Source organism: Hyla sarda, unplaced genomic scaffold (assembly GCF_029499605.1).
Source record: "Hyla sarda isolate aHylSar1 unplaced genomic scaffold, aHylSar1.hap1 scaffold_1806, whole genome shotgun sequence".
Lineage (NCBI taxonomy): Eukaryota > Metazoa > Chordata > Amphibia > Anura > Hylidae > Hyla > Hyla sarda.
In genome coordinates, this window is record NW_026608452.1 from 58342 (window position 1) to 68224 (window position 9883).

General features: G+C 44.9%; 3 non-coding genes across 3 annotated transcripts; all 3 read left to right on the top strand.

Annotated features, from left to right (window-relative positions):
• Positions 1 to 1982: 1982 nt before the first annotated feature.
• LOC130314130 (U2 spliceosomal RNA) lies at positions 1983 to 2173 on the top strand. Its single transcript, XR_008861874.1, has one exon. It is a non-coding gene; the product is annotated as a U2 spliceosomal RNA (small nuclear RNA).
• A 2102-nt stretch (positions 2174 to 4275) lies between these two features.
• LOC130314132 (U2 spliceosomal RNA) lies at positions 4276 to 4466 on the top strand. Its single transcript, XR_008861876.1, has one exon. It is a non-coding gene; the product is annotated as a U2 spliceosomal RNA (small nuclear RNA).
• Positions 4467 to 8112: 3646 nt separating this feature from the next.
• Positions 8113 to 8297, top strand: LOC130314138 (U2 spliceosomal RNA). The gene has a single exon (XR_008861880.1). It is a non-coding gene; the product is annotated as a U2 spliceosomal RNA (small nuclear RNA).
• The last annotated feature ends 1586 nt before the right edge of the window (positions 8298 to 9883 follow it).

Here is a 9883-nt window from a genome sequence, read left to right on the forward strand (position 1 = left end):
GGTGGTGCTGCTGCTGCTTCTGCTGCTTCTGCTTCTGCTTGTGTCTGGCCGCTGTTGGAGCGTCCAGGCACAGGACTTCTGCTGCTGCTGACTAAATGGCCTCCTTAATTGGATCATTTGAGTAGCCAGCACACCTGTGCAGGTAGGGCATGACATGATAGGCAGCTGCCTTGATAGCGGGTGGGTGCTGAATGTTCCTAATTGACAAAATAAGATTAATGCTTATGAAGAAATATAAAATCTCATCCCTTCCCCAATATCGCGCCACACCCCTACCCCTTAATTCCCTGGTTGAACTTGATGGACATATGTCTTTTTTCGACCGTACTAACTATGTAACTATGTAACATAACATGGGGGGGGGGGGGGGGGTCTCCTGGCTGTTCACACAGGTGTGTCATTGCTGTACATTGACCATGCATTGCTTCTGTGGTATTGCAAAGGCAAAGACAAATGCTTCCAGCCATCCATTGCACTAATGGATTGGTCATCAGCTGGCTGTCTATGTCCCGCATCAATATAGACCAAAGTACAGAGGGTTAGGCTATGCTATTGTGCACCTACCTGATGCATCAGAAGGTGCGAGGCCCTTGCTAAATTCTGTGCACAGACTTTGAGATCTATACTTTAGACTGTATCTAAACCTGCTCCAACATGGACTGACATTCTGGCCTACTTTCAGCCGATGCGACTTGTCTGTCGCTGAACAGTCGCTTTTTATGTATTCAGCACCTATGTATAATGTTGTAAAAATGCTCTAGAAGCTAAAGTCGCAGAAATGTCACACATATTTGGCCTGCAACTTTCTGTGCGACAAATTCAGACAGGAAAAATCAGTATAAATCCTTAGAAAATTATCCCCCAGTGTCTCCATCTGCTGGCGGTATTGAATAAGCATTGCTGCACTGATGGGGTATGCATTAGACGAAAAAAAAGAAGAAAAAGAAGAATAATACGCCCAGAAAAGAGGCGAAAAGGAGAAAAACGTAAAAAAACGTGAAAAAAAAGTAAGAGGAAGAGAAGGGAAAAAAAGGTGGAAATGGGTTTAAAAGTGATTTCGGCGGAGAAATATATATATATATATATATATATATATATATATATATATACGCGCACACACACACATATATATAAACGTATTCTCCGTTGAGATATTGCAGCCGCTGCTGTGTCCAGGCCCAGGAGCCTTAGCACTGTGCTGTGATGTCACTCAATACCACTGACATCACTAGGTGTAAACAACATCTCTCCTTTGCTGTGTATGTGACTATGGAGCTGTTTGGTGATGTCGTCTATTATGGCCTTCATAGAAGCAACAGGAGATTGTTGCATCCATCTAGAACCCTCAGAACTACAGTGCTATGATGTCACTCACTTCCACAGGCCTTGCAGAGTGTAAACAACAACAACCCAGCTTTGTTGTGTATGTAACCATAGGGATTTGTGATGTCACCTAGAACCTTCACAGCAGCGACAGCTTTATGAGGAGCATCAGCACTGCTCTGCCTGAGCAGAACCATCACCGCCATAGGTTGTCAAATAACCCGGGTTTAACCCACACAGGTAAGTCCAATGGGGTGCAGGCATGTCCTCTATGCTTACAGCTTCCCGTGGGTGTTGGTTTGATACCGTTTGGGGACAGCCAAGGAGGCATCTGCAGGCAACAAAGGTAGGTGTGTGCTTGTGTGTGTGTTTCCTATGCAGATCCTAAGCCCAGTGTCACATGCAAGTAGGAGGAGTAAGAAGGGTTCCTGGCAAATCCGGGTTATGGATTGCATTTAAAAAGGCCCCGTGGGAGTGCAATGGGCCCCTGTCTTGCTGCTTAGCAATAATGGTATGGGTTTAGGTTCTGCTGTGTGTACTGGTGGTTGACTGCCCCCCAGCCCAGAGTGTGCATGGAAAATTGTCTGGCAGCCTCCCTGACAGCAAGCAGTGATAGTGCCCATGAAGGGCACCTTGTTGGGCCCGCCCCTTTCACGGTTATCGCTTCTCGGCCTTTTGGCTAAGATCAAGTGTAGTATCTGTTCTTATCAGTTTAATATCTGATACGTCCCCTATCTGGGGACCATATATTAAATGGATTTTTGAGAACGGGGGCCGATTTCGAAGCTTGCTTCCGTCGCCCTATGCATTGACCCGATATGGCAGTATCTTCGGGTACAGTGCACCACCCCCTTACAGGGTTAAAAAGAAAGATTCCTACTTTCATTGCTACCTGCTTGCTGGCTAGCCAGCTAGCCAGCCCTGTGGGCCTTGCTGCTGCTGCAGCCAAAAAACAAAAGGTGGTGCTGCTGCTGCTTCTGCTGCTTCTGCTTCTGCTTGTGTCTGGCCGCTGTTGGAGCGTCCAGGCACAGGACTTCTGCTGCTGCTGACTAAATGGCCTCCTTAATTGGATCATTTGAGTAGCCAGCACACCTGTGCAGGTAGGGCATGACATGATAGGCAGCTGCCTTGATAGCGGGTGGGTGCTGAATGTTCCTAATTGACAAAATAAGATTAATGCTTATGAAGAAATATAAAATCTCATCCCTTCCCCAATATCGCGCCACACCCCTACCCCTTAATTCCCTGGTTGAACTTGATGGACATATGTCTTTTTTCGACCGTACTAACTATGTAACTATGTAACATAACATGGGGGGGGGAGGGGGGGGGGGTCTCCTGGCTGTTCACACAGGTGTGTCATTGCTGTACATTGACCATGCATTGCTTCTGTGGTATTGCAAAGGCAAAGACAAATGCTTCCAGCCATTCATTGCACTAATGGATTGGTCATCAGCTGGCTGTCTATGTCCCGCATCAATATAGACCAAAGTACAGAGGGTTAGGCTATGCTATTGTGCACCTACCTGATGCATCAGAAGGTGCGAGGCCCTTGCTAAATTCTGTGCACAGACTTTGAGATCTATACTTTAGACTGTATCTAAACCTGCTCCAACATGGACTGACATTCTGGCCTACTTTCAGCCGATGCGACTTGTCTGTCGCTGAACAGTCGCTTTTTATGTATTCAGCACCTATGTATAATGTTGTAAAAATGCTCTAGAAGCTAAAGTCGCAGAAATGTCACACATATTTGGCCTGCAACTTTCTGTGCGACAAATTCAGACAGGAAAAATCAGTATAAATCCTTAGAAAATTATCCCCCAGTGTCTCCATCTGCTGGCGGTATTGAATAAGCATTGCTGCACTGATGGGGTATGCATTAGACGAAAAAAAAGAAGAAAAAGAAGAATAATACGCCCAGAAAAGAGGCGAAAAGGAGAAAAACGTAAAAAAACGTGAAAAAAAAGTAAGAGGAAGAGAAGGGAAAAAAAGGTGGAAATGGGTTTAAAAGTGATTTCGGCGGAGAAATATATATATATATATATATATATATATATATATATATATATATATATACGCGCACACACACACATATATATAAACGTATTCTCCGTTGAGATATTGCAGCCGCTGCTGTGTCCAGGCCCAGGAGCCTTAGCACTGTGCTGTGATGTCACTCAATACCACTGACATCACTAGGTGTAAACAACATCTCTCCTTTGCTGTGTATGTGACTATGGAGCTGTTTGGTGATGTCGTCTATTATGGCCTTCATAGAAGCAACAGGAGATTGTTGCATCCATCTAGAACCCTCAGAACTACAGTGCTATGATGTCACTCACTTCCACAGGCCTTGCAGAGTGTAAACAACAACAACCCAGCTTTGTTGTGTATGTAACCATAGGGATTTGTGATATCACCTAGAACCTTCACAGCAGCGACAGCTTTATGAGGAGCATCAGCACTGCTCTGCCTGAGCAGAACCATCACCGCCATAGGTTGTCAAATAACCCGGGTTTAACCCACACAGGTAAGTCCAATGGGGTGCAGGCATGTCCTCTATGCTTACAGCTTCCCGTGGGTGTTGGTTTGATACCGTTTGGGGACAGCCGAGGAGGCATCTGCAGGCAACAAAGGTAGGTGTGTGCTTGTGTGTGTGTTTCCTATGCAGATCCTAAGCCCAGTGTCACATGCAAGTAGGAGGAGTAAGAAGGGTTCCTGGCAAATCCGGGTTATGGATTGCATTTAAAAAGGCCCCGTGGGAGTGCAATGGGCCCCTGTCTTGCTGCTTAGCAATAATGGTATGGGTTTAGGTTCTGCTGTGTGTACTGGTGGTTGACTGCCCCCCAGCCCAGAGTGTGCATGGAAAATTGTCTGGCAGCCTCCCTGACAGCAAGCAGTGATAGTGCCCATGAAGGGCACCTTGTTGGGCCCGCCCCTTTCACGGTTATCGCTTCTCGGCCTTTTGGCTAAGATCAAGTGTAGTATCTGTTCTTATCAGTTTAATATCTGATACGTCCCCTTTCTGGGGACCATATATTAAATGGATTTTTGAGAACGGGGGCTGATTTCGAAGCTTGCTTCCGTCGCCCTATGCATTGACCCGATATGGCAGTATCTTCGGGTACAGTGCACCACCCCCTTACAGGGTTAAAAAGAAAGATTCCTACTTTCATTGCTACCTGCTTGCTGGCTAGCCAGCTAGCCAGCCCTGTGGGCCTTGCTGCTGCTGCAGCCAAAAAACAAAAGGTGGTGCTGCTGCTGCTTCTGCTGCTTCTGCTTCTGCTTGTGTCTGGCCGCTGTTGGAGCGTCCAGGCACAGGACTTCTGCTGCTGCTGACTAAATGGCCTCCTTAATTGGATCATTTGAGTAGCCAGCACACCTGTGCAGGTAGGGCATGACATGATAGGCAGCTGCCTTGATAGCGGGTGGGTGCTGAATGTTCCTAATTGACAAAATAAGATTAATGCTTATGAAGAAATATAAAATCTCATCCCTTCCCCAATATCGCGCCACACCCCTACCCCTTAATTCCCTGGTTGAACTTGATGGACATATGTCTTTTTTCGACCGTACTAACTATGTAACTATGTAACATAACATGGGGGGGGGGGGTCTCCTGGCTGTTCACACAGGTGTGTCATTGCTGTACATTGACCATGCATTGCTTCTGTGGTATTGCAAAGGCAAAGACAAATGCTTCCAGCCATCCATTGCACTAATGGATTGGTCATCAGCTGGCTGTCTATGTCCCGCATCAATATAGACCAAAGTACAGAGGGTTAGGCTATGCTATTGTGCACCTACCTGATGCATCAGAAGGTGCGAGGCCCTTGCTAAATTCTGTGCACAGACTTTGAGATCTATACTTTAGACTGTATCTAAACCTGCTCCAACATGGACTGACATTCTGGCCTACTTTCAGCCGATGCGACTTGTCTGTCGCTGAACAGTCGCTTTTTATGTATTCAGCACCTATGTATAATGTTGTAAAAATGCTCTAGAAGCTAAAGTCGCAGAAATGTCACACATATTTGGCCTGCAACTTTCTGTGCGACAAATTCAGACAGGAAAAATCAGTATAAATCCTTAGAAAATTATCCCCCAGTGTCTCCATCTGCTGGCGGTATTGAATAAGCATTGCTGCACTGATGGGGTATGCATTAGACGAAAAAAAAGAAGAAAAAGAAGAATAATACGCCCAGAAAAGAGGCGAAAAGGAGAAAAACGTAAAAAAACGTGAAAAAAAAGTAAGAGGAAGAGAAGGGAAAAAAAGGTGGAAATGGGTTTAAAAGTGATTTCGGCGGAGAAATATATATATATATATATATATATATATATATATATATATATATGCGCACACACACACATATATATAAACGTATTCTCCGTTGAGATATTGCAGCCGCTGCTGTGTCCAGGCCCAGGAGCCTTAGCACTGTGCTGTGATGTCACTCAATACCACTGACATCACTAGGTGTAAACAACATCTCTCCTTTGCTGTGTATGTGACTATGGAGCTGTTTGGTGATGTCGTCTATTATGGCCTTCATAGAAGCAACAGGAGATTGTTGCATCCATCTAGAACCCTCAGAACTACAGTGCTATGATGTCACTCACTTCCACAGGCCTTGCAGAGTGTAAACAACAACAACCCAGCTTTGTTGTGTATGTAACCATAGGGATTTGTGATGTCACCTAGAACCTTCACAGCAGCGACAGCTTTATGAGGAGCATCAGCACTGCTCTGCCTGAGCAGAACCATCACCGCCATAGGTTGTCAAATAACCCGGGTTTAACCCACACAGGTAAGTCCAATGGGGTGCAGGCATGTCCTCTATGCTTACAGCTTCCCGTGGGTGTTGGTTTGATACCGTTTGGGGACAGCCAAGGAGGCATCTGCAGGCAACAAAGGTAGGTGTGTGCTTGTGTGTGTGTTTCCTATGCAGATCCTAAGCCCAGTGTCACATGCAAGTAGGAGGAGTAAGAAGGGTTCCTGGCAAATCCGGGTTATGGATTGCATTTAAAAAGGCCCCGTGGGAGTGCAATGGGCCCCTGTCTTGCTGCTTAGCAATAATGGTATGGGTTTAGGTTCTGCTGTGTGTACTGGTGGTTGACTGCCCCCCAGCCCAGAGTGTGCATGGAAAATTGTCTGGCAGCCTCCCTGACAGCAAGCAGTGATAGTGCCCATGAAGGGCACCTTGTTGGGCCCGCCCCTTTCACGGTTATCGCTTCTCGGCCTTTTGGCTAAGATCAAGTGTAGTTCTGCTCACTTGGTCTGGCCAGAGGGTGTCTGGGGTACCCGGCTCCTTTGCCTGGGGGGATCGTCCTTCTTAACGGAGGGACTTCACCCCCCTGCTGCTATTAGGGAGCCGGCTTAGTCCCCAGACAACGGGGAGCGATCACCACCACCTACCTGCTTACAGTGGGGGAGGTGTTTATCCTGATGGACATGGCTGGATCAAGTGGAGCATCATCAGAAGGCATCCCTGAGTATGCTAAGCTCAGAAATGGAGTTCGGATTTCCTTATTGGATACCTGCAAGAGAGGAAAAGGATTAGGTTTCGTGGTCGAGGAGATCTTATTCAAGTTGCTGGAAATTAAGAAGGAACAAATCCTGTCTATGCTTGAATTCCCAAGAAATGGACACTACGATGTTATATTGGCTTCTGAAGAGGACTTTAATTTTTTTTGCAGCAAGTACCAGCAAAAGAAGGCCAATCCAGTTTTGGAGGGTGTGGAGGTGACCCCGCATTTTCCGAACCAGGAGAAAATATTGACGGTACGGATGTATAGCCCATATATACTGGAAAAAGACATTGAGACTTTTCTTTCTAGATTCTGTGACAATATTCTGTCAAAGGGAAAAGTCCTGAACCAATATGGCCTATGGACTACAAAATGGAAATTTAAAGTTAAATTTAAAAAGGAACCTGACGGTAAAGTGATTTATCCACCTGGGCGATTCAAAATTGGATCGGTCAATGGTGACTTGTTCTATTCAGGGATGGAGGAATTTTGCCGTAAATGTAAACAATACGGGCACGGGAAAGACCTATGTACTCACTCATGGTGCTATAAGTGCCAGGAGGGAGGTCATGAAGCAGACACCTGCAACAACAACAAAAAAAAGAAGTGTCATCTGTGCGGTGATGAAGATCACCTGGTAAATGTATGTCCCAAGAAACAAACAACGAAAAAGGAAACAGCAGCTAAAAGGAGTAGGGAAGAAGAAGAAATTGGAGAACCTGAGTTGGAGGAAGTTCCAGCCAGAAAAGTGGCTGAAGAAAAGAAAAAGAAAGAAGAGGTTTATGTACCAATGGAATTTGGAGGTGTTTTGGATGGCATGTTGGAAAATATGCCAAAAAAGGAAAGAAGACCATTTGATATGGATTTAATGGAACTAAGGTCGAAATATGAAAATCGGTACGAGGAAGCTAGAGACAAAGTGTATTTTTCATTTCAAGCTGATATGGACAGATTTTTGGACACTTATAAAGTTCCATCTTGGTTGGGACTTCCGGTAAAAAGACAGATGATAAGAGGAACGATAAACCGTGGAATGATAGATTTCCTAATGGTATATGCCTGGAGAAATGGAATGTCTCTCTGATTAATTACTGGTGAAAGCAATGTTTGTTTGTTATTGTAAATGTGTGTTTTTTTTTTCTGGTTAAATCTTTTTTATTGATTTTATTTTGTGGTCATTAGTGTTAAGAAGAAATAAAAAAATGGGTTACCTGATGATGAGCAACAATCGAGTTCAAATAAGATCTTGGAACTCTGATTGAGTTTCTGAGGGCTAACTTAAAAAAAAATCTGTTCTTATCAGTTTAATATCTGATACGTCCCCTATCTGGGGACCATATATTAAATGGATTTTTGAGAACGGGGGCCGATTTCGAAGCTTGCTTCCGTCGCCCTATGCATTGACCCGATATGGCAGTATCTTCGGGTACAGTGCACCACCCCCTTACAGGGTTAAAAAGAAAGATTCCTACTTTCATTGCTACCTGCTTGCTGGCTAGCCAGCTAGCCAGCCCTGTGGGCCTTGCTGCTGCTGCAGCCAAAAAACAAAAGGTGGTGCTGCTGCTGCTTCTGCTGCTTCTGCTTCTGCTTGTGTCTGGCCGCTGTTGGAGCGTCCAGGCACAGGACTTCTGCTGCTGCTGACTAAATGGCCTCCTTAATTGGATCATTTGAGTAGCCAGCACACCTGTGCAGGTAGGGCATGACATGATAGGCAGCTGCCTTGATAGCGGGTGGGTGCTGAATGTTCCTAATTGACAAAATAAGATTAATGCTTATGAAGAAATATAAAATCTCATCCCTTCCCCAATATCGCGCCACACCCCTACCCCTTAATTCCCTGGTTGAACTTGATGGACATATGTCTTTTTTCGACCGTACTAACTATGTAACTATGTAACATAACATGGGGGGGGGGGGGGGGGGTCTCCTGGCTGTTCACACAGGTGTGTCATTGCTGTACATTGACCATGCATTGCTTCTGTGGTATTGCAAAGGCAAAGACAAATGCTTCCGGCCATCCATTGCACTAATGGATTGGTCATCAGCTGGCTGTCTATGTCCCGCATCAATATAGACCAAAGTACAGAGGGTTAGGCTATGCTATTGTGCACCTACCTGATGCATCAGAAGGTGCGAGGCCCTTGCTAAATTCTGTGCACAGACTTTGAGATCTATACTTTAGACTGTATCTAAACCTGCTCCAACATGGACTGACATTCTGGCCTACTTTCAGCCGATGCGACTTGTCTGTCGCTGAACAGTCGCTTTTTATGTATTCAGCACCTATGTATAATGTTGTAAAAATGCTCTAGAAGCTAAAGTCGCAGAAATGTCACACATATTTGGCCTGCAACTTTCTGTGCGACAAATTCAGACAGGAAAAATCAGTATAAATCCTTAGAAAATTATCCCCCAGTGTCTCCATCTGCTGGCGGTATTGAATAAGCATTGCTGCACTGATGGGGTATGCATTAGACGAAAAAAAAGAAGAAAAAGAAGAATAATACGCCCAGAAAAGAGGCGAAAAGGAGAAAAACGTAAAAAAACGTGAAAAAAAAGTAAGAGGAAGAGAAGGGAAAAAAAGGTGGAAATGGGTTTAAAAGTGATTTCGGCGGAGAAATATATATATATATATATATATATATATATATATATATACGCGCACACACACACATATATATAAACGTATTCTCCGTTGAGATATTGCAGCCGCTGCTGTGTCCAGGCCCAGGAGCCTTAGCACTGTGCTGTGATGTCACTCAATACCACTGACATCACTAGGTGTAAACAACATCTCTCCTTTGCTGTGTATGTGACTATGGAGCTGTTTGGTGATGTCGTCTATTATGGCCTTCATAGAAGCAACAGGAGATTGTTGCATCCATCTAGAACCCTCAGAACTACAGTGCTATGATGTCACTCACTTCCACAGGCCTTGCAGAGTGTAAACAACAACAACCCAGCTTTGTTGTGTATGTAACCATAGGGATTTGTGATGTCACCTAGAACCTTCACAGCAGCGACAGCT